Raw genomic sequence first — 25,536 nt, forward strand, 5'->3', positions numbered from 1 at the left:
TCTTCCTTATAAATGTAAATGTTGACTTGATCTTTAAACTACGAAGAAATTGCCTGCCTCAAAGGACTTTTTTCCAGTCATCAATAAATACAATAACAAGAATGAACGATGAAAGAAAACAAAAATATAACTTCTGAAGAGGACAGGAGTAAAAAGTTCTCTCTCTCTCTCTCTCTCTCTCTCTCTCTCTCTCTCTCTCTCTCTCTCTGCGGTGGTCCCCGTCCTCGGCTCCCTCCTTCAAGGCCAGCCGCACAATGTCGGCCAATTGCAACTATTGAATATGTGGGGCGGCACGACGGGGGAATGGAAGCAGGCAACCCACCACACCGAGCCCACAATGCTGCTCTACTCTTCTACCTTCCTCGACCAATGTGACGGAGATGAGCACCGAGGTCACGCGCAGCTATAGTATATGCCCCCACCTGTACTTTCCCCTAACATTACCTAAAGGATGGAGACTATATTGAGAGAGAAAACCCTGTCATTCCATTTTCCTATCAAACCAACATCTGCTTTCTCTACGTGCTTCTCTTTCCCTAACATCAGCTTAAGGATGATGAAGGCGTTTTGGATGATAAGGAACATATTTGCATTCCCTCTTCCTAACATTACCTCGACTGTTTAATCTACGTAACTTCCTTTTCCTAACATCACACCATCTCTTTATTATCTACTGCATTCCTTTCCCTAACATCAGATCAATTAATGTTTGCTCTTCTTCATTCTCCTTTCTTTAACATCCAACAAACTCCTTACTCTCTACTTCATTCCCATTTCTGTAATACCAACTAATGCTTACTCTCTTCTTCCATCTTTCTCTAACTCTCTACATCATTCTCTTTCTTAAAATCAGTAACTCTACCTACTAACTCCTATCAGTATCCCCTTTTCCTAACGTTTGACTAACTACTAACTCACTTAATTCCTTCTTCCTAACATCAGACAAACATCTTACTCTCATCCCCATTCCTTTTCCTAACAGCATTCCAACTGCTAACTCTACCATTCCCATTTTCCTAACATCAGTCCATCCTTCGGCAACACGACAAGAGTGTGGCATTTTTCTGTGTTCGTGTGAGAGGAACGAGCAATTTAATCAATCAGGGAGAGCATTTCCTGAGTGAGATAATTTCCGCATTGAAAGACCGAGCGACAGACTGAAAAAGGGATTAGTATTACGCTCTTGTTTATCCTTCCCGGCAAAAGTGAAGGAAGGCAAAGGGATTAATATGCTTTTATACCTAATTGCTTCATCATCAGAGAGAGAGAGAGAGAGAGAGAGAGAGAGAGAGAGAGAGAGAGAGAGAGAGAACTGTACCTAAAGAAAGAAAGCGAGAACAAAGTTAAATCGATAAAAAAGGAGAAAGATATGAGAAAGTAAGAAAACTGAGCAAAAATGGAAAGAATAAAAGATAAAGAAATAAACACGAAAAATATTAAGAGAAAAAAAACAGAGAAATAAAGAAATATAAAGAAAGAGATAAACAGAGACAAAGAGGCAAACAGAAAATAACAAAAAAGGAACAATTTTAAGAAAGAAAACAAAGACGAAAGATATGAAGAGAAACAAACTATGAGAGAAATAAAGAAATATAAAGGAAGATAAACACAGACAGATAGAGACAAACAGAGGCAAACAAACAGACAGACAGACAGAGAGAATAAAACTTTCAAAACATCTTTACTCCCTCCCCCTGAGTGCCATTCCGGGAACACCAGCACCCAAGGAGGAAGGTTCCCGCAACCAGCACGAGTCAGCCATCGCAAGCGCCAAAGTCAGCCTTGGCGGCGATGAGGCAAGGAGGAAATGACGGGCAGTTGAAGGGAAGGAAAATGATGAAGGCGAGAAGGACCTGAATGATGCACACGTGTAGAAGAATAACAGATTACAGAATAAGTGATTAAGAAAGGAGACTGAAAAAAAATGTTAAAAAATGTGTATTAAGTGGTGACCAGATATGAAAGTAAAAAACAAAAGAGGAAGACTGGAGATGAAGATTGTAGACTAAAAATAATGTAAAGAAAGAAAGTGGTAACAAGACATGAAAGTAAATGAATAGAAAGTAAAGAACCTAAACGAGGAAGATTAAACAGACAAAAAACAAACCAGCAAACATAAAAAAAAACCTGATAACAAGAAAAAAAAAAGTTAAAAGTCACCAGAAATATACATGAATATAAATAAAACAAAACAAAACTAAACGAGGACGATTTTAAACATGAATAGAGAACTACATACACAGCATAAACATACAGCATAATAATAAAAAAATAAAAAAAAGCATTAGACGATACTGAAGAAACGAAGTCAAGCAGAATGAACAAGTACAGAGATGCAAAGATTCAGTCATTAAGTCATTGAACAAGCAAGGGATAGAGTCATTGAATCGTTGAGCCAGTGATGAAGAGTTAAGTGATGATGACCTAACGTGTGTGTGTGTGTGTGTGTGTGTTAACCGATCTCCTTTGCTATATTATTGGATTGCGACACACACACACACACACACACACACACACACACACACACACACGCACACACACACACACACCAGAGCAATGAACTCTCTAACGATGGTGGTGGTGAGTCAAGAATCAAACAAACAAACAGCCTGACCCAACTTGACACGCTAATACGCAAAGTTTGAAGCGGGAGAGAAAACAAGTTGGAACGTGCAAGGGGAACCGAGAACGACCCAGCTCATCCAGAAACCACTTAAAACATTGCGAACGAAAACACCTCACCCCCACCCACCCCCACGCCCTCTGAAGCTAATAATGTCTAGGGGAACGAATCTGTGAACCTTGAAAAAGCATTGATAACACAGCTAGATAGATAGATAGATAGAGAGAGAGAGAGAGAGAGAGAGAGAGAGAGAGAGAGAGAGAGAGAGAGAGAGAGAGAGAGAGAGAGAGAGAGAGAGAGAGAGAGAGAGAGAGAAACTCTACCTAAAGAAGGAAAGCGAGAACATTAGAGAAATAAATAAAAAGGAGAAAGATATTATGAGAAAGAAAGAAAACTGAGGAAAAATGAAGAAAAGACATAAAGAAAGAAACAAACACGAAAGATATTGACGAAAAAAAAAAATGGAAACGGGCAAAAAAGACCACGAATCGAAAGTAGAAAGAGAAAAAAAAAAATGGACGTCTGAGAGCATGAAAAAAAAGGACAAAAAAGAGAAAATGGGAACGAAAGACATGAAAAAGGAAAAAAATATATGAAAAAAACTAAGTCATCCGTTACTGCTTTCCTCTTCCTTTCCTCTTTCTCCCTTTCCATCCTTCTCTCCCTTCTGCTCATCACGCCCTTCCAGCTGTTCCTCTTCCTTTTCCTCTTTAACCCTCTCCATCAACTCCTTCCTCCTCCTCCTTCTCTATTCATTTCAACCCCTTCCCTTCCTTCCTGCTTCCTTCTTACATTCCTTCTCCCTTTCCATCCTTCTCTCCCTTCTGTTCGTCATGCCCTTCCAGCTGTTCCTCTTCCTTTTCCTCTTTCACCCTCTCCATCAACTCCTTCCTCCTCCTCCTTCTCTATTCATTTCAACCCCTTCCCTTCCTTCCTGCTTCCTTCTTACATTCCTTCTCCCTTTCTATCCTTATCTCCCTTCTGCTCATCATGCCCTTCCAGTTGCCCTCTTCCTTTTCCCCTTATCAACCTCTCCATCATCTCCCTCCTCCTCCTCCTTTACCACTTTCAACGCCATCCATCCCTTCTTACTCTCCTCTAACATTTCTTCCTTTCTCTCTATCCTTCTCTTCCTCCTGCTCATCATCCTCTTCCAGCTGCCCTCTTCCTATCCCTTTCACCCTTTCCATCATCTCCCTGCTCCTCCTCCTCCTCCTCCTCCTCCCCACTTTCAACCCCATCCCTTCCCATTCTCCTCTACTAATCATAATAAAAAAGGGCAAGTCCAGCCATCACCAAGCTCAAAATGCCTAAAAAATAATTACCATAACTTCGTATTACGTAGTTCTATTTAATTAAGCCTCCCTTTCTCTTTATCTCCTCCTCCTCCTCCCCCCTCCCTCTCCCCTTTGAACATAAATTAAGATGAGTATTTATTAACGAGACAATCACTACTACCAATATTACTACTAAGGTTCACTATTTTACTCTTCTCTTCTCTTCTTTTCTCTCCTCCATCTTCTCTCTATTCTTTCCTTATTTTCTGTTTTCTCTTTTTTCCTTTTCTTTTCTTCTAACTTTTTTTCTTGACTTTTTCATTCCATTTCTTCTCTCCTTTTCTCTTTTCTTTTTTTCACTTCATTCGTCTTCTCTTTTCTTCTCTTCTCCTCTCCTCTACGTATGTTAATCCTGTTTTTCCCTTCCCTTATACTCTCCTTTATTAAGTTATTCTATTCTACTTTATTCCCCTCCTCTCCTCTCCTCATCGTATATTTAACCTTTTCCTCTCTTCCCAGTTTTACTTTAGATTAAAAAAAGAAAAGTGATATAAAAAGGTGAAAAGTATCAGGTAAAGGGTTGGAGGGTTGAGGGGGAAGGGAGATTAGGTGTTAAGGGAGGATAAGGGAGGATTAGACATGTTTTTTTAAGGGGGCGAGAGAGGAAGGGGAGATGGGGAAGGAGGGAGAGAGTCAGGGAGGCGAGGAGATGACGAGGGAGATATGGGAAGGTGAGAAAGTGAAGGGACTGAGAGGATGGGAAAGAGGATGGGGAAGGGAAATAGGAAATGGAGGGAGAGGAAGTGAAAAATGAAGAGAAAGGAGAGTAAGGAAAGGAAGGAAGAGTAGGGAAGGGACAGAAGAGTGGAAAAGGGAGATGAGGGTAAGGAAGGAAAAGAGTAAGGGAGGGAAAAAGAGTAAGAAAGATAAATGAGAGGAAGAAAGAGGAAGAGAAAGACAGAGAAAAGTAGGAAGGAGTAAAAAATAGGAAAAGACTGAAGGAAAAAAATATTGAAGAGTAAGGAAGCGATATGAAAGAAGAGAAAGGAAGATAAATCGTAAAAGAATGGTAAAGAAGAAAAAGGAACGCGAAAGAAAAGGAGAAAACAATAAAGGAGACGAAAACAAAACAAAACAAAGAAGACTAAGATATGCAAAAGGGCTGCCAAGGGTGAAAGGATGAATGAAGGTCAGAAGAAAAGGGGTGAAAGGGAGGGAGGGAAAACGAGGGGGATGAGGAGAGGTCAGGGTCACGGAGGGAGGAAAAGAAGAAGAGGAGGAGGAGGAGGAGGACGAGGGGTCAAAGGGTGAAGGTGAGGAAGAGAAGGCAACAGGGTGAGGGAAAGGGTGAGGAAAGACTGTGCAAGGGTGAGGATCAGGTTGAGGTTAGTAGGGTGACAGGACGGGTAGGAGGAGAGGGTGAATAGGGTATAAGGATGAGGATAGGGTGATGAAGGGGTAGAAGGGTGTAGAGAGATGTGAAGAGAGTAAGGAAGGGAAAGGAGAGTAAGGTAGAAAAATGGAGTAAGGAAGGGAAAAGGAGTAGGGATGGTAAAGGAGAGAAAGAGAAGAAAATAAGATAGAGGAGAATAAGGAGGAAAAGTTTGGAAAGTTTCGTTTAGTCGGCGCAACATCTGTGGTCATGTGCCTGAGAAAGGAGGAGGAGGGTATTGAAGAGAAAGCCGAGTAAGAAAGAGAACGGAAAGAACTGTATGGAAGGGAAGGGAATGTATGGAAGAGAACGGACAAAATGGAAGAGAAATAAGGGAGGAGAAATACGAGAAAGGAAGGGAAAAAGAGAAAGAACGAGAAAGAAGTTAAAAAGAGGAAAAAGATTGAAGACTAAGGACAAGAAAGGAAAGACGGACATGGTGAGAAAGGAAGGGAAAAAAAGAAAGAGAAGTTAAAAAAAAAGGAAAAAAGATGAAAGACAAAGGACAAGAAAGGAAAGACGGACAAGGTGAGAAGGGTGATGGTCAGAATGAGGATAAAGTTTAAGGATGAGGAATGAGGATGAGTGGAAAACAGTAGAGGTGCAAGGGTGTAAGGATGAGGATGACTGTTATGAGGGTGAGAAGGGTGATGATCAGACTGAGGATAAGGTACAAGGGTGAGGTGTAAGAATAAGGTGTGACAGTGAAGAGTCGACAAGAATAAGGAAGCAAGGGTGAGATTAAGGGAGTATTAGGGACATAAGGCTGAGGATGACTAAGTGAACGGGCTAGTGGAGTGAAGAGCGCCATAAAAACAGGTTCCTCACTCAAGCAGGCCAGGCAGGTAACAAGTACGACAGGTAAGAAGGTAGGAAAAGTTGGAAAGTTTCGTTTAGTCGGCGCAACATCTGTGGTCATAGGTAAGAAGGTAGGACACGGCACACAGGTAAAACAGGAGGAAAAAAGAAAGGCAGGACAAAAGGACAAGTATAAGAAGAAAACGGTTTGCTAGATAAAAAGGAAAAACAATGAAAGAAAGATAATACAGGACAAAACAAGGAAAAAATATAGGACACACACAAAAAACAATAAAAGAAAGAATGCATGAAAATAGGTGAAGGAATAAAAATAACGAGGTGTAGAAAATGAAAACGGAGAAAGGGAAATTAAATAAAATGGAAAGACACAGGAGAAAAGGAAAGGAAAATACTGAAAGAAAAAAAAAGAGGAAAACTTGATAAAAGAGATTGAAAAGAAAGTAAAAGAAGGCAAAGGAGGATAAGGAGAAAGGAGGTAAAAAGAAAAGATGTGGGAAAGGAAAGATGATGATGAGGAGGAGGAGGAGGACGCAGGCATAGTAAGGATGAGAAGGGAAATGACACACACACACACACACACACACACACACACACACACACACACACACACACACACACAAAGCTTAACCGTAACCGTCCAACTTAAACAAATGCTTCAGAGGAATAATTATGACAAAAGTTCCCAGAAAGTCCAAGGAAAACCAGGAAAGGAATCACGGAAAAGTTGCATTACCCCCCTAAACACACACACACACACACACACACACACACACACACACACACACACACACACACACACACACACACACACACACGTAGAGATGTCCGTTACTTGTATGAACGAGAAGAGAATAAAGGGAAAACAAATAGGGTAGGTGGAAATAGAAAAAAAAATGCTGAAAATAACAAAATAGGGAGAAATATTAACTAAAGAGAAAAAAATCGATAAAAAAGAAAGTGAAAGAGAGGGAGAATTAATAAGGAAAAAGGAATATAAACAAAAAAGCAGAGAGAGAGAGAGAGAGAGAGAGAGAGAGAGAGAGAGAGAGAGTCGAGGCGGGTCGGGTTTCGGCTAAAAACAAGGAAATCCAACACTCAGGTTACCACGTGCAAAAAAGAGTACACGTGAGGAGGAGGAGGAGGAGGAGGAGGAGGAAGGGGGAAAGGCGACTGAGTAAGCAAATAAGAAAAAATAATAGGAAAAACACTGACGCAGGAAAACAAAAAGATGATAAAACAAAGGAGGAGGAGGAGGAGGAGGAGGAGGAAGGGGGGAAAGGCGACTGAGTAAGCAAATAAGGGAAATGAATAGGAAAAACACTGACGCAGGAAAACAAAAAGATGACGAACAAACAAAGGAGAAGGAAAAAGAGGAGGAGGCGAAGGAGGACGGGAAGGAAAACGCGATCGAATTAAAAGCAAGCAAATGAACAAGGAAAACACGATGAGGCAACAGAACAACAATAAAAACAACTATAGGAAAAAGGAAGAGGAGAAGGAAAAGGAGAAAGTGGAAGAGGATGGAAAACACAAAATAAAAGAAAACAGATGAATAGGAAGAAAAGAATAAAAAAAAAATACAATAAGAAAACGAACAAGCAACGAAAGCATAAAACACGAGAAGACAAGAGGAGGAGGAAGAAGGACAGGAGGAGGAAGAGGACATAGGGGCGGTGGTGATGGTGGGGTGGGGTGGGGGGGGTAGTGTATGGCGCCTGCAGTCCTCCGTCAATTCTCCAAACTTAAATAGACACACATCTCTCTCTCTCTCTCTCTCTCTCTCTCTCTCTCTCATCCTGCAACAATTTCCCGTTTCTTTTTTTGTTTTTTGTTTTTTTTTTGTTTCCCCGTTCTCACACATTCCCATTCTCCTTCATTCATATCTCCGTTCTCCTTTTCCTTCCGTTTTCTTCGTTTTCCCGCGGTTACGTAATGTTTAGTTTTCGGTATGTTTCTCCTCTTCCTGTTGATGTTCTGCTTTCTTGTTACATCAGTTTATTCTTTCTTTCTAGTTTATTATTTCATTTGACATTCCTTCCTTCAACTTTCTTTCTACATTTTCCATTATTCCTCGTCTTTCTCCTCTTCCTCTTCTTCCTATTCGTCTGTCACTCCCATTTTACTTTTTCTCTCTCCCTTATCGGACACCATACCACCCCTTCCTATTCTCCCTCTTCCTCCTCCTCCTCCTCCTCCTCCCTCTTCTCTAGTTCTTCTTTATCTTTATTCAACATTCACTCGCCTCTTCAAACTCTCCTTCACTCCACGGTTTCTTCCATCCACCTTTCTCTCAGATCCACTTCTTCTTTTCCACACTTCTCTCAACATACTCTCCTACACTTCCATCTCCTTATCTCACTATCATCCTTACCTCCTCATCCTCTATCCTTTTCCTCTCTCCAGTTCTCCTTTCCCTTATTCCTCTATCTAAACCCTCCACGCATCTCATTCTTATTCTTCAAGTACTTTCACTAAATCCATCTTCTATCGTTCTCCTTGCCTCTTCATCTCTTCATACCCTCGTCCTCCTCCTCCTCTTCCTCCTAATACTTTCACCTTCACATTCCAATCCCAATCCTCTTCATCTTCTACCTAGTTTCACCTTCCCCTTTATTTCCTATTCATTCTTCTCCTTGCTTCTTCATCTCTTCATACCCTCGTCCTCCTCCTCCTCCTCCTCCTAATACTTTCACCTTCACATTCCAATCCCAATCCTCTTCATCTTCTACCCAGTGTCATCTTCCCCATTCTCTTCTCCTTAACCCCTTTCCTCCCTTCAGTCCCACCTTCCTCTTCCTTTCTTTCTCCATATCCTCCTCCTTCTTCTTCTCCCAGTACTTTCACCCTCAGCCTCTACTCCCGATCTACTAAAAAGGTAGCGCAGCCTTTCTACTGCCTCACCGACTTTCACTATCACAAACCATTAACACTTTCTCCTTCACTCGTCGGATACGCATGCACCTCACTTTCCCTCCCTCCCTCTCTTCCTCCTATCCACCTTCCTTTTCATTCCTTCCTTCCCATCACGCTCTTGCTCCTCTATTCTTCTCCTTTTCGCTGGTTAACCTGTCTTTCCTTGCATGTTTAATCCCCTACCCTCCATACATGTTACTTTTTCTATGCACTTTCTTCCTATCCTCTTCATTCCTTTCATCCCATCACGTCCTCGCCCCTTTATCCCTCCCCATTTCACTGGTTAACCCTTCTTTCCTTGCATGTCCCTTCACTTCCTTCCTTTGTTATTCCTTCCCTCTCTCCTTCCCAGCCTTCCTCTCTAACCTCCTCATTGCTTCCTTTCATCACATCCTTCCTTTGCTAGCCTTCTCCCATTTCGCTGGTTGACCTCTTTCCAAGCATGGCCCGTCCCTTCCTTCCTTTGTTATTCCTTCCCTCTCTCCTTCCCAGCCTTCCTCTCTAACCTCCCCATTGCTTCCTTTCCATCACATCCTCTCCATTTCGCTGGTTAACCTCTCCTCCCCTCGCATGTCCCCTCCTCTCCTCGCTGCTCCGTCCCTCCACGCCTGCGTCCTACACGTGTTGTGCCTCCAAACAGGATGAAGCGGCTCGGGTAGCAGCACGTGGGGAAGTTTTTGTTTCCACGAGGACAGATTCTATTATAGTTCCAGTTTTAGTTTGAAGCAGGTTATACATTAATAAGGCTGCCATCTTTGATTCCTAAAACGATAGGTACACAGCTTCGATTCCGGGTTTTTTTTTATATACACTAATGTTAGGTTTTTAATAAGATGATGATGATGATGATGATGGTAATAATCATAGTTTTAGTTCACCCACCGGTAGTTATACTCAGACTTTCAACTATTCTGGTTTTCAAAGGGACAGGTATACAAGTGTTATTTCCGACCTAATCACAGTTTAGTATTACATTTAAAGATTTTTGCTTACCTGTAATAACGAACGAAACCAAATGTGTTTATAAAGGGAAAAGAATTGTGAAGGAAAGGATGCGGAAGTAACAGTGTAAAGAGGAAATGAAGCGAAAAGAGAAAGTATGTAAGAGAATGGCATAGATAGAAAAAGAGGAAATGAAAGCAAAGGAAAGGGTTTAGCTGATTGTTCTTGCTAGAAAAAAAGATACGGTTCAAGAATAGCATCGGGTTTAGTATACATAAAAGAAAATAAAAATAAGATAAAAAACAATTATAGAGAAAGGATTTTGAGCTTATTCTTAGTGAAAAAAAAAATAGAGGTTAAAGAAGAGACAAGTATTGGGTTTAGTGTTATATAAAGTAGGCTACGGGAATAGTTTCGACGGACAGAGAACGAAAAGAAAAATAACAAAGGAAACGGGCAACTACAGAAAAAAAAAGAGAGGGACGGTTTAGACTTTAGAGGTTGTTCCTGCTGATAGAAAGAGGATCGAATTTCGAAAAGACAATCCTTGGGTTTTAGTATACATAAGGCATGCTACGGGTCTTCAACGGAAAAAAAACGAAAAGGAAAATAAGAGAAATACAAATTATAGACAAAAAATAGGCAAAGGAAATGACACTGAGGTTGTTGTTTTCGCTAATAGAAAAAGGATCGAATTTCTAAAAGACAATCCTTGGGTCTTTAACGAAAAAAAAAAAAGGAAAATAAGAGAAATACCAACTATAAAATAATTAAATAATGAGCAATAGAAAGGATTTAGTCTCGTTAATAGAAAAAGGATCGAATTTCTAAAAGACAATCCTTGGGTCTTTAACGAAAAAAAAAGGAAAAAAAGAGAAATACCAACTATAAAAAATAAAATAACGAGCAATATAAATGATTTAGTCTCGTTAATAGAAAAAGGATCGAATTTCTAAAAGACAATCCTTGAGTTTTAGTATACATAAGGCATGCTACAGGTCTTTAACGGAAAAAAAAAAAAAAAAAAAAAAAAGGAAAAGAGAAATACCGATTAGTTAGAAAAGAAAGAGCAATATAAATGATTCAGAGGTTGTTCTTGCAAATAATAAACAGAGATCGAATTTCTAAAAAAGACAATCATAGGTTTTCAGTATACATAAATCAGACAATGGATCCTTTTCCCGCCAGGTTAAAGACAGGTATGCACATTAGCTTAAAAAGGCGGTGACAGGTGTAGCGTATCCGAGGGGCGACGCGGTGCTGGTTTTTGTGTCGGCGTAGTAGTTGTGTGTGTTGCCTAAGTGAGCGAGGAGTAAAAGTTGTTTGGTTTTCTTAGTGGTTGCGACTTGATGGCTGACTGGCTGGTTACGGGGGTGGGTGCGTCTCTCTCTCTCTCTCTCTCTCTCTCTCTCTCTCTCTCGATGGTTGACTGGCTGGTTACGGGGGTGGGTGCGTGTCTCTCTCTCTCTCTCTCTCTCTCTCGACTCTGGAAACACGAGTGGAGTGAGGTTGTTTTTAAAGAGGAGGAGGAAGAGGAGGAGGAGGAGGAAGAAAGGAGGGAAGAAGCAATAAGGTCGGAAAATCAAAGCAGCCTCAAATTCTCTCTCTCTCTCTCTCTCTCTCTCTCTCTCTCTCTCTCTCTCTCTCTCTCTTAATTAAGGTCACTACTATTTTGCCTCATCACCGAGCTGGCAATATTGGATTTCAACAACAACAACAACAACAACAACATCAACAACAACAGCAAGACACTAACCTCATGCTTCCTTTCTCCACTACGCCCCAGTAAAGATATCAATAAAAACTAAACAAACAAAAAATAATAATGTACTCCTATCTCTGCATCTAATACAATAATAACTTAAAATCAAATACAATAAAACTTTCGCTTTAAAGGTGTTTGGCTAATCATTGTGTAGTCCTAAAAAACATTCATAAACTCCTATCACTTTTAACATTTTCCAGCCTGGGTAAGAACGCGACAAATTTGGCGAGTTATGTAAGGAGGAATCCAGCCACCACCACCATCTCTCTCTCTCTCTCTCTCTCTCTCTCTCTCTCTCTCTCTCTCTCTCTCTCTCTCTCTCTCTCTCATCCCTTCGTCTCCTTCCCATCCTTTCGTCTCATATTTCTTCGTCTCCTTCCAATCCCTTCTGTCTCCTCCCATCTTTGTTTCTCTTCCCATCCCTTCTGTCTCTTCCCATCATTGCCTCCTCCCATCATTCTGTCTCTTCCCATCCCTCTGTCTCCTTCCTATCCCTCCTGTCTCTTCCCATCTTTGTTTCTCTTCCCATCCTTTCGTGTCCCTCCCATCCCTCCGTCTCTCTACTCCAACCTGTCTCCTCCTCCCTTCCTTCCTCTATCCTTTCATCCTTCTCCTCGTCCTCCTTCTGTTACTTAGCTGTTCCCCACACACGCCTAAATAAACGCGCGCCTCAACCCTCTCTGGCTAAGTTACCACAAGATGTTTAGGGCCAGTTCCATCAGTCCAGCACTAAGTCAGTAACCCACAAAACTGGACACATTACTATAAAAAAATCTGTACCCCGTCAGTGTTGAATGCCTTTGTAACAGCACTCAGGGATCCTTTCTCTCACTATCTGGGTCTTTTTTTTCCATTTCCTTTTCGTTTATTTTGTATTTTCCTCATTCACAATTCGTATAATATTCTTTTCTTACAGTTTTCTCTTTCCACTTCATTTCCATTATCCTTCAAAAACTGCATAGCGATTGTTTTTTTCTCTCATCAGTATGCAGTGTTGCTAGTGGACTAACACCACGCAACATTACGCAACACCACGTCATACTTCCTCAAGGACATCGGCGTATCCTCGGTAAAAGTTCGAGGAAAAAAATATTACCGATAAAATATTCCATGCAACGCTGAGTGAGTCACGTGATGCTGAGGTGTGTTCTAGGTGCTAACGGAAATGCCTAATGACCTAATGAACTGCTTAAGGCGAGGTGGTGCAATATACCGAGGTGATTACATGTATATAACTCGTTAATGACTAGAGTTGCACCATAAAATTTAGCAAAGATTTTATTTACGATGCGCTTATCTTTTCACTTCCCTGTATATTGCAATGGTCTTCTTGTTTTATTGGTATTTATATAATTCTTTTTAATCTACTTTACTTCTTTTGTATTAGGTTTATTTAACTCTTTTACTCTTTCAGACTAAATTGTTCTATCTCCATTTCTCTTTTTCCTATTGTTGTTCTTTGCTTCTTTCTATAACATTAACTTCTCAATGCATTGTTCTTTGTTTAATCTCCTTTACAGTCTCTATCACAATGCCCTTTTTTTTCTCCTTTACCCAATTTATATAATACAAAAAACATTATCTCCTCACTCCCTTCTATATCACACTAGCCTTTTATATTCTTTACTTCCCTTTTTAATTAATGTGCAATTCTCTTTTTACTTCCTAATTCGCTTTTATATTACAATGCCCTTTTCATCTCCTTCACTCCCTTTATCACAATGCTCTTCCATCTCTTTATTCTTATATATATTACACTGTCCTTTATCTCCACTCCCTTTTATGTAACAATGCTCGTTCATGGTTTACGTTTTTATATCACACGTTCTTTATTCCCTTTACTCTCCTTCAAACGTGTAACAAATGAGGAAAGACGAGCGCATCAACTTAGTTTCCCACCTTTACTTACCTACCCGCTCCCACGGTTCGCTTACTCTCAAAACACCAACCTAGAAAGCCACTGACTTCCCTTCCTTCCTTTCTTCTCCTCCTCTCCCTCTCCCCTTACCTGACTGCCTCTCTCTCCCTCACCTGTTCAAGCCTGTAACTGTGCCTGTGTACGTACCTGCATAAACGTGTAACTATGCCCACCTGTGTAACTGTATACCTATCTGTGTTTGCCTATGCTTCTATATATAACGGCTTGTATTGGTAACTCCATCTTAACTATCAACGTTTCTGGCGGGATAGTTATGTGTGTGTTTATCTGTACTTGTTTGAAATAGTAACTGTGTCTAAACTTGTTATTTGCTTGCTTGTAAGTGAAGGAAAATTTGTGTTGTATTTGCTTGCTTGTAAGTGTAGGAAAATTTGTGTTGTATTTGCTTGCTTGTAAGTGTAGGAAAATTTGTGTTGTATTTGCTTGCTTGTAAGTGTAGGTAAATTAAGGTCTGAAAAAATAATGAAAAACTAAAGTGGTTCCAACATTCATTATCGATAACTCTCTAAGTCTCTACCATTCCTCTCTTCTACATACCTGCATTAACTGGTAACTCCCTATCTAAACTAGTGAAGTATTTGCTTGCTTGTCTGAGAAAATAAGTACTGAACATTCACTATCTATAACTACATCATTTTCCTTTTCTACATCCCTGCTGAAAATGGCAACCCCCAACCAAAACTAGTACTGTATTTTGATGTTAAGTTTATAACCGGTATTATAAGACACTTTGCTATTTCTAAAGGTCAAAAAAGGGATCAATCAGGCTTTAATGAGTGTTTCTTTTAGGTTCATGGTACAGAGGAAGGGTCACACCACCATCAGGGTCCTCAATGTACTCCTGGAAATGCCCCAAACTCCAATGAAAGCCTTGTCAAATATGTCTACTTGGGTGACGAAATGTTTTAAAATACGACCCTATGTATCTGCTTGTTAGTGTACCTGATGGTGTTTTTCTTTACCTCAGCAGCAAGTGTTCGTGTGTGACAGTGCCTGGCCTTGCATTGTGCCAGCTTTGACGCCACTCTCCCGCCCCGTCTACGCCGCCTGTCCATGCATCTTCACACCACGCCACTTTAATGTATTCACCTGCCTGCCCGGGTGTGTTCGTTTGTCTGTCAACGCACGTGTCAAGGCCCGTAACTGTTCATGGCTCTCCTCCACCCTCCCCTGTAACTGTTTGGATCTTTTGTAACTGGTAACATTTTTTTATATATGTTTAACTGTTTCGTTTGTTTGTCTTTTCACTGTTAATGTCTTTCCACTGTTTGCATTGTTCCACTGTTCAGTATTTATTTCCTCTTGCAACTATTTGAATCTTCGTGACTATATATCTAACTTGTAACTGTATATATGACGTGTGTGTATATCTGCAACTTTTAACTGTATATACCTCAGTAACTTGTAACTATGTATCTCTAACTAGCAAGTGTATATATCTCTCAACTTGTAACTGTTTATATCTTAGTAACTGTTAATCTTTCCACCATTATAACTGTACCCACCCAAGACTACGCAACAATGGTATGTATGAGCCACCTCTGAGGGCTTGCAAACATACACACCTTTACGCTTGCACACCTCCACTGCACCTGCTCTGGCTAATGAGTACACCTACGCTACGCTTTTATGCATGACACACCTTCGTAGGCCTGTAAACACACCTTCCCTACGCTAACACCCTTCACTTACTACGCTACGCTCGTCTGACCCACCTATGTAAGCTTCTCAGTACACCTTCCTAGTCGTGCACACCTCCACTGCACTTGCTACTATGTCCTCCTATGCATGACACACCTTTGTAGGTCTGTAAACACACCTTCCCTACGCTAACACACTTCACCTGCAACTCTACGCTTGTCTGACCCACCTTTAGCACACTTTCCTAGTCTTGCACACCTCCACTGCACCTGATACTCTTCTATGCATGACACACCTTTGTAGGCCTGTAAACACACCTTCCCTACGCTAACACACTTCACCTGCTACTCTGCGCTCGTCTGACCCACCTTTAGCACACTTTCCTAGTCTTGCACACCTCCACTGCACCTGATACTCTTCTATGCATGACACACCTTTGTAGGCCTGTAAACACACCTTCCCTACGCTGACACACTTCACCTGCTACTCTGCGCTCGTCTGACCCACCTTTAGCACACTTTCCTACTCTTGCATACCTCCACTGCACCTGCCTGGCTAATGAGAGCACCTGTGAAGGGTTGCAGCCGTCTACTTGGCCTGCAGCGTCCCTCGCCTCACCTCTCGCCAGGAGCTTCTCACGCAGGAACAGCAGGCGTATTCGGTCCCTTGTTCGGTCCATGGCGTGACGAGCAGGGAACGACACAGGTGGTGGAAAGACGCGACGACCACCACCACCACCACGACGATGACCAGACGAAGCCACCACGGCCACGATCACCACCTTCACGATCACCACTTCCACCTCACAGCCTCCACAGACACTGAACCCGAACGAGCAGCAGGCCAGTGTGTATACTACTACCTGGCCCTCCCTCCACGTCACCACACACACACACACACACACACACGTCTCGGTCGGCTACTTGCTAAACACAGTCACGAGGGGGCTCTCTTATGTACACACACAAATGTACATACCCACACTCACACACCTGTTACAGTCTTCGTGGTCTTTATTTTTTATCTTTTGTTCCCTTTTAATCAGTTTTTCTTTTCTCTCTGCACACTTTTTATTCTCTCTCTCTCTCTCTCCACGTCTCTCCTTCGCTTCCTTGCTTCCTCGGGTTAATTAGTCCTCTGAAGTTTGCGTCTCGGGATTCATTCACTTCAACTCGAGACCCCTAACGAGCCCAGGCACTCTCGTTAGCCGCACCAGTCTCGAGGGATCACAGAACACGAGCGAGACACTTATTAATGATCCGAGCAGCACCAGGACGCACGGACGGCTTATAACGGACGAAGAGACGCACGGACGGACGGACGCGCGTACGCAGCCTCACCTCACCACACCTGAGAACCGTGTGAGAGCGGGGAACCTGGACACCTCGAGGCCGCCCACAGGTGCCGACGAGCCTTTTATCCGTGCCTTTTTCCGCCGTGCCTCCCAAAGCCGTGACTCCGAGGGCAGGAAGGAGACGGGAGGAAGCGAGTGAGGAAGAGGAGGAGGAGACGGAGGGAGGAGGGAAGAAAGGACACGGGTTTCTTGTCTCATATTTCACGTTATTCTCTGGTCATGTCGGGTCGTCAGTCATGTCTCCTGCCCGTCAGGCGCCCGCTGGCACCTCACCTCCCCGCCATTGGCCAGCCCGTTGTGTGAGCTCCGAGGCCATGAAAAGCGAATGGAGCCCTTGTACCACCCTACCCAAGGCTCACGGCACGGGCGGCGGCGGTGGTGTTACGCCCTTCTGCCCCTCAGAGCCGGCAAGGAACCACGTCGTCAGGGTTTAGGAAAAATTGCTCACCTGGGCGACTCTTCCAGGTGACGGGGCGGACAGGTGAATCCCGGGCAGGTAAAGGCAGGTGCGAGGCGAGTCATTCCCCGTCTAGCGTCCCTTATCTCCTTCGGGAACTCCTTTTTTTATGTTATCTTGATTAATGTCTCCTTACTTCCTTTTATAATACGTTAGTCTTTTATATATCCTTTACTCTCCTTTTCAGTGTGCAATGTTCTTTTTACTTCCTTATTCGCTTTTATATTACAACGTTCTTTTCATCTCCTTCACTCTCTTTTTATGTAACAATGCTCTTTCAGCGATCTACTCCTATATATATGTCTATGTATCACACTGTTCTCTTTTCAACGTTATCATATTATCGTAATTAGCGCATTGTATTTTCCTATTTCTGCCCCATAACTATTTTTTTTTTTTTTAGAGACAGCTCAAGGGCAAAAATATACGAAAACAAAAACAAAAATAAAACACTATTACCCTGAAAGGAAAGAGCATAGAGAAGAGTGGCCGAAAGAGAGGTCAGTTTCGGATGGAGAGGCGTCTTGATACTCTTGATACTGCCCCCAAAACATCGATAATTAACGGGTATTAACGATAACTTTAATTGAATATCGTTGTGCGGGAGCGATAGTTTTGTGGTCTGGAAAAAAAAAAAACACGCCATCATTGCAACCATATTATCGTACTAGGCACATCGAATTTTCCGTTTTCTGATACATACCTATTTCCAAAAACATCGATATAATTCACGCTCTTCACAATAACTTTAATGGACTATCGTAGCTTGTGTGGGAGCGATGGTTTTTTGTGGATTTGAAACTGATAAACGCAATGTTCCGAGTATACGAGAATCTGGTAGCGCTGCATGCCATAAGGAAATGCCATCGCCTGCCACCACCAACCGCGGGCACACACACTCATCCCATCCCGCGGCCCGAGTGACGTCAAAGCAGCGTCATGTAAACAGATTTCCAAGTGAACCCAACGTCTGTGTCTGCCTCCCCAGAACTCTCCGGAAATTGTCTCCTATTACTCAGCAGTCACGGCCCCAAAACCTGGATCTGGCGGCTGAGGAGGAGGTGTTATGCAAGTGTCGGCCGGGAGGTGAAAGGAACATCAGTGGGGTCTTTCCTGATGAGCGTTGTGCCTCGGCCCGTGTTCTCAGACGCTTTCGGCTCAGAACAGATATTTCCAGAAGCCACAAAGAAGATTAGTCGGGTTCTCATGAGTTGTTTTCACGCTCATGGTGCAGAAGCCTTGTCAAACTATCACTAGGCTTATAAATCTATACTTCGAAATGCCCACAACCTCCACGAAAGCCTTAAGTGTAAGCCCCGAAGTGTTTAAGACTATTGGCCCTGGCTGGCTGAGGTGGTGCATCAGTGTTGCGTAAGAGTCGGCCGGGAGGTGAAGGGAACATCAGGTTGGGTGGAATTTTTTATAGCTTTCCTGATGCGCTGTGCCTGGCCTGCCTAACCTTGACCGTCCGGAAACTGTTTCTTGGCCTACATTTTACCCAGTGACTGCCGGAAAAAGCCTGTTCTGACTGGTTAACCGGAAAGAAAAAAGGAGCAAATAAGAAAATGAGTGTAAAGAAAAAAAAAGAAACGGAGAAAAGTAACAAAATTTACTAGGAAAAAAATGGTACTGCTTTTTCTTGGCCTACATTAACTACCGACAGCCGGGAAAAGCCTCTTCAAAACAGGTATTCGGAAAGAAATATAAAGAACAGCAAGAAAAAAGGAACGGAGAAAAGTGACATAATATACTAGGAAAATTAAGTATCACTGTACCTTTACCTGTTCACTGCCGATAAAATTACCTCCAAACATGAAACTGGAAATAGAAAACTGAGCGGACAGAAAAAAATATCGGGAAGCGAGAAATTTCAATAGAAAAATAAGTATCCGCTCCGATCCTGAAAAAAATCTCTTCTAACAGGAAACCGGAAGGGAAAATGGAACGGCAAGAAAAATAAGGAACGGGGGAAAGTAACAAATTATACAAGGAAAAGAAAGGGAGTATGAGGCGAAAAGTATCGGCCATAATACAAGTTTACTATGAAAAAATAACAGTGCACACCATTCTATAATTCGCCATACGGAAAAAAAAAACATGCACGGAGAAGAGTAAAGCGATATATACATGTTAAAAAGTTATCTCAACACCATACAAAATTATACACAGCGAGGAGAAAAAAGCGATATATGTAATGTTGAAAAAAAGAGTACAATACCAGTTTCCTTGATTAATGCCCATGACCCCTTTTGCCCTGCCAGTCAGCCATCACCCTTTCCTACAGTCATGCTCTCCCTGCACTGGTCTGGTCCGGTAATGATCCGGCTCGAGCTTAATAAGGAGGCAGGCGCTCCAACTAGGCGAGGAGGAGGAGGCAGTGTTATGAAAGCGTTAGGTTAGGGTGAGGAAGAAGCAAGGGTGAGGAGGAGGCAATGTTATGAAAGCGTTAGGTTAGGATGAGGAAGAAGCAAGGGTGAGGAGGAGGCAGCGTTATGCAAGCGCTGGACAGAAGCAAGAACGTTTTCCCAGTGAGGAGCAGAGTGCCCGAAGCGTCCGTCCAGCAGCCTCCGGAAATATCTCGTTGCAAGACACCTGAAGAGGGAAGTCCGGCAGGTGAGCAGGATCATCACCGTCAGCACCTTGCACCACCTGAAGACATACACTCATCAACCCCCCACCCACCCACCTCCAGTCTTAATTTAGCCGTCAGTTTTCCGTTATATTCCAGGTTCACTTTCCACTTCTTTCCTTCATTTCCTGAGCTTCCCAAACGCGATGCCTGGCTGGGCGCTTACAAAGAAGAGCTGTTCTAAGGGCTGGGAAAGGTTCGGAGGGGCTGGGAGTTCTGAGTAAGATTTGGGATTGCTGAGTAAGGGCTGGAAGTGCTGAGGAAGGCCTGGGAGTTCTGAGTAAGATTTGGGATTGCTGAGTAAGGGCTGGAAGTGCTGAGGAAGGCCTGGGAGTGTTGAATATAAGAGGTGGGAGAGGCTGAGAGTGCTAAGTAAAGGCTGTGGGTGCTAAGTAAAGGCTGGGAGTGATAAGTAAAGGCTGGGAGTGATAAGTAAAGGTAAGATTTGGGAGTACTGAGTAATGGCTGGGAGGGCTGAGTAAGGGCTGGGAGGGCTGAGTAAGGGCTGGGAGACGCTGAGTAAGGGCTGGGAAAGGCTAGGAAAGGCGGGGAGAGTTTAATTAATAAGAGTGACGCAACGCTGGGAGAGCTGAAAGGGAGTGGAAGGAGTGGAGTTACAATATAGTTATTAGAAAAAACATTTATCGTTTTATATATCAACTTTGAGATTGAAAAAAAGGCTGAACACAAAGAAACATTGTTCGGCGTCTTGGAACAGGGCCCGGATTATGCAACCGAGTAAACACAGCGGCCGGGGCGAGGGTTGCTGTTGTTGTTTGTGATAATACTGATGATAATAAAAATGATAATAAAAAATAATAATAATAGAAGAGCATGAAGGAGAATGATAATAAAAATGTTGATAAAAATGATAATAAAAAATAACCATAACAGAAGAGCACAAAGAAGAACAAGAACAAAAATAACAAAAAGAATAAAAAAAAGAACAAGACGATGAACAAGAACAAGAAAAAGTGGAAGGAAAAGAATAGGAAAAAGTGGAAAAAAAAAGAACAAGCGGAAGAAAACGGTAGAAAAAGAAGAAAAGAACAAGAAAAACGAGAAAAAAGAAGGGTGGCAATGGTGGTGGTTAGTAGTAGTAGTAGTAGTAGTAGTAGTAGTAGTAGTAGTAGTAGTTTCAGCATGTACCACTTTAGGAGACAATACTTGATTTGGAAACACACACACACACACACACACACACACACACACACACGCTAAACACAGCCTCTGCTTTTCCTCCTCGGTTGTATATGAAGGGTCGACAAAAAAGGAAGGGAAAAAAAACCCATCATGACCCGTCTCTGAGTAAACCTAATTTCACCTTTCCTAGTATTCTCTCTCTCTCTCTCTCTCTCTCTCTCTCTCTCTCTCTCTCTCTCTCTCTCTCTCTCTCTCTCTCTCTCTCTCATTTCTTCACTTTTCTCTCAGGCTTCTATTTTTTTTCCTTTTATCCACTTATCTTCCTCCTTCCCTCCCTCCCTCCCTTCCTCCTTCTCTCCATTCGTCTTACTCTCCCTTCATCCGCCTCTCCACTATTTTCTTTCCTCTTTTTCTCACTCTCACTCTTATTTAACTTTTTTCCTTTTAGCAGACTTCTTACATCCCCTCTCTCTCTCTCTCTCTCTCTCTCTCTCTCTCTCTCTCTCTCTGCCATTACTCCTTTTTCTCTCCTTTCCTTACATTTTATCTTCTCTCCATATCGTTTTTTTTTCCCTTTTTTTCCCTCTTGACTCTACCCTTCCTTGCCTCCATTCCTCTCTCTCTCTCTCTCTCTCTCTCTCTCTCTCTCTCTCTCTCTCTCTCTCTCTCTCTATCTCTCTTCCTCTCCCTCCTTCTCTTCCTCCCTCTCTCTTTTTCCATTCGTTTCCGTTCTTTCCTTTCTCTCCTCTTCCCTCCCACACTCTCCTCCTCTCCCTCTCTCCCTCCCTCCCTTTCCCTTGACACACTCAGCTTCACTCTAAAAAAAAAAGCTTCACTCCAAGACGAATTTTAGTTCTTTGTCTTAACCTTTTTTTTTTTTCTTCGTCTGCACTACCAACCTGATGTGACCGTGTTTTTCTTTTTCTTTTTTCTTTTTTCTTTTTTTTACGTCTTTGCCAATATTTCTCGCCCCGTTGTCAACTCGATTCCCGGCGGTTTTTGTTTTTGGAGGTGTTCTTTCTCTCCTCCACACTCGGCTGGCGTTTTTAATCATCATAAAGACAAGGTGTTTCTATATTTTTTTCCTTTTTTTTTATGGTGGTGGGTGGGTGGGTGGAGTTGAACGGTTGTTGTTGTTTTTTTTTTACTTTTTTCTCCCCTTTACGTGTGTGAGGTTTTAAGATTCAAATGCATCGCTGACAAGATTATAATCCATCAATTGTTTTATGCTTTTGTTTCATTTCTTGTCTCGTCGTAAGTATATTTGTGATTTAAGCTGCACGAATGAGTGAAAGGCTAAAGAGAGGAATGAAGGAAGGAATGGCCGAGTGAATGAAAAAAGAAGGAATGATGGAAGGAAGGAATTGGCGAGTGAATGAAATAAGAAGGAATGATGGAAGGAAGGAATTGGCGAGTGAATGAAATGAGAAGGAATGATGGAAGGAAGGAATGGGTGAGTGGGTGAGAAAAAAAAATAATTATTAACAAAAAAAACGATGAGAGAGTATCAAAAGTAATGAATGACCGATGAACGAAAGAATAAATATAGGAAATAATGAACGAAGGAAACGTGAATGAACAATGTAAAGAAGGAATTAAAGGAGTGACTGAATAAAGGAAGGAAAGAACGAAGGAAGGTAGCGATGAAGAAAGGAATAGAGAAATAATGAAGGAATGAACGAACGAAGGAAGGATCGAGAGACTGAATGAAAGAAGAAATAAACCAAAAAAGGAAAGAATAAGGAAATGAATAAATGAACGAAGGAAAGAAAGAAGGAACAAAGAAACCAAGAAAGAAAAAAAGAAAAGAGGGCAAACAAACTAGCAGAACAATACAGTTTTCGAAGCAGTGTTGACTTGTAAAGAACATGTCGGGCTGTTACATTTGCGTTACGCTTGACTAGTTCTCTCTCTCTCTCTCTCTCTCTCTCTCTCTCTCTCTCTCTCTCTCTCTCTCTCTCTGATTAAAGAAAACATTCCACTTTTCTTTCTTGGCTCCAGTAAATTTTCAGACCACAATCACGTTCTCTTATTATCACATTTCTTTCGTTTTCTTTCTCCCAATATGAAAAAAAAAGATAGCCATTACTTCCCCTCCGAGCACAGACAGACTTTCCGCTAATTAACCTTCCTCACTACCGCAACCTAATTCTAAATGATTGCTTTCTGAAGTCCATAGTTCGTATTCTGGAACGCTTTCTTCTCTCACATCTACTATTTTCAAAGGCCGAGAAAGAGATTAGACGGGTTCTCTTGAGTGTTCCTTCAGGTTCACGGTACAGAAGAATGGTCAGACTTCCACCAGGGTCATAAGAGTACCCATGGAAATACCCACAACTCCCACGGAAGCGTTGTCAAGTAAGTGTGTGTGCTTGGGCGTCGAAATGATTAAGACTTATGACCCTATAGATCCGGGTGTTGTATTTTCCTCCTCTGATTCATCACCAAGAGGAGAAAACAGTTACCAGCCAGTCATGCGGTCGGTGATGTTTGTCTTCCTAAAGTAGCGGGTCACAGTATGTGCTTTTCTTCCTTCTATTCTCAAAAACTAAAGACAATTAAAATTCCAGTCAGTCGTATTTAAGTTAATGGTGGTTGTCTTTATATCTGTGCAGGTCGCAGTATATAGATATCTTCCTTCGCTCTTCTCATACGAAAGACAATATCAGTTAGGTAATTGCGATGTGGTGTTTGTCTTTCTAAAGTTGTAAGTCGCTGTAGACTATATAGTTTCCCTCTTTCGTTACTCCCTGAGGAAAGAAAAGTAATACCAACCAGTCATATAATTGTCTTCTTAAAATGTATGGGTCGCAGTAGGCTATATAGTTTCCCTCTATCGCAACTCCCTGAGGAAAGAAAAGTAATACCAACCAGTCATATAACTGTCTTCTTAAAATGTATGGGTCGCAGTAGGCTATATATATTTCCTCCTTCGCTTCTCATGTAGAACAGAAAAGCAATATAACCACTCACGTAATTTATGTTTGTCTTTCTAAATTTACAGGTCGCAGTAGGCTATATCGTTTTCCTCTTTCTTTTCTCCGTTAGGAAAGAATAACAATATCAACTGGTATTGTAACTGATGATGTTTGTCTGACTGAATTTTCGGGTGACTGAAGAATTTTCCTCCGCTTCTCCCTCACGAAGGAAAACAATATCGGCCAGTCGTGTTATGGCGGTGTTTGTCTTCCTAATTTCACAGGTTAAAGTGTATGGTTTTCCTCCTTCGTTTTCCCTTATGCGAGAAAAATCCCAGTCATGTCGTAAGCAGTGAGTGTTGCCTTTCAAAATGTACGGTTAAAAGAAGACGATTTTCCTTCTTTTGTTCTTGTCTTACGAAATTGTGGAGGCTTGTGATCATCTTACGAAAGAGAAAAAAATCCCAATCAGACAAAATTAATGATACTTGAATTACAAACTGTACAGGTAAGAGTATACGTTTTTCCTACTTCACTTCTTCATTACAAGGGAAAACAAACTCCCAATCAGTCGTATGCTTGGCGGTGTCTTATTTAATTTATAGGCCACGGGGTGTAGTCTTCCTTACCGGCCTCTTGCAGACTCCTTACGTTCTTTTATGCTCTTCCCTTGTCCCTTACGAAAGAAAACAAAGCTTACAATCCGTCCTGTACTTGGTGATGTCATAGTACGTTTGTGTAGGCTTCCTTCTTCCCTTGCCCCTTAGAACGAAAACAAAACTCCAAATCATACCTGTCAAATTTAATGATGGTGGCCTTACAAAATCAAACGACGCACTTGGTTCTCTTCCTTAACTTGTCCTTGAGTAAAAAAATAAAATAAATAAATAAATAAATAAATAAATAAGAGATCAAAGCTTCCAACCATTTTTCGTTCAAACCTCTTTATCCCTGCCCCAGCAACAGACAGGAAAGAAGGAAGGAAGGAAAACGAGGACAATCAGTAGGGAGAGAAAAATAGTATGAGGAAAGAAGGAAAGCTTAATCACTAGACCACCGTTGCCAGATCATCGTCCTCAGAGCATCGAATTGACCGGCTTCTGACCCATAACTATTGCCAAGAAACACCGATCATCAACCATTTTAACAATAACTATATATGAAGTCAGTTACTGGGGTGGAGGAGACAGGTTTTGGCTCTGGAATCGGCAAACGTAAGAGGCTGAGTAGGACAGTCTGGCAACGATGAACTAGACCTTACCGTAATTCCAAGAGAGGATGACTGAAGCACTCCATCCTAACCTAACCTAATTTTAGAAGAACCCTGACCATCATTTTTCCCTCTTAAAACCCACAAGATCTTAGCCTAAATGAGCGGTTTCCTTTGAGAGAAAAGAGAAATGGGAAGGGAAGAAAACTACAGAGAGGGAGAAAGATTAGGAAATGGGAAGAAAAACACTGAAATAGGAGAGGGGGGAAAAATAAATCGAATAATACTAGAGAAAAAAGAGAAAACTGGGAGAGGTAGAATACGAACGAGAGGGAGAGATGGACAAAAATGGAAGGAAGAGAGAAAAATGGAGAAAAATGGGAGAGGAAGGATAGAGGGTGAAAAAATGGGAGAGGAAGGATAGAGGGAAACAAAAAATGATAAAAATGGAGGGAAGATAATTAGAAGCAAAAA

General features: G+C 41.9%; 1 protein-coding gene across 3 annotated transcripts in view; it reads right to left on the reverse strand.

The window, feature by feature from the left end:
* The window catches only part of LOC127009012 (serine/threonine-protein kinase tricornered-like), a 128,299-nt gene extending 111,585 nt beyond the window's left edge, over positions 1-16,714 (reverse strand). The window contains exon 1 of one of the 3 annotated variants that reach the window (XM_050881592.1): positions 16,692-16,714. The gene's annotated coding sequence lies outside the window, so the exon portion shown is untranslated. Of the gene's footprint in view, positions 1-16,329; positions 16,593-16,691 lie in introns of those variants that run through there. The other 2 variants (XM_050881594.1, XM_050881591.1) reach the window with 2 other exon arrangements.
* Between the last annotated feature and the right edge of the window lie 8,822 nt (positions 16,715-25,536).

Source organism: Eriocheir sinensis, chromosome 39 (genome assembly GCF_024679095.1).
Source record: "Eriocheir sinensis breed Jianghai 21 chromosome 39, ASM2467909v1, whole genome shotgun sequence".
Classification (NCBI taxonomy): Eukaryota; Metazoa; Arthropoda; class Malacostraca; order Decapoda; family Varunidae; genus Eriocheir; species Eriocheir sinensis.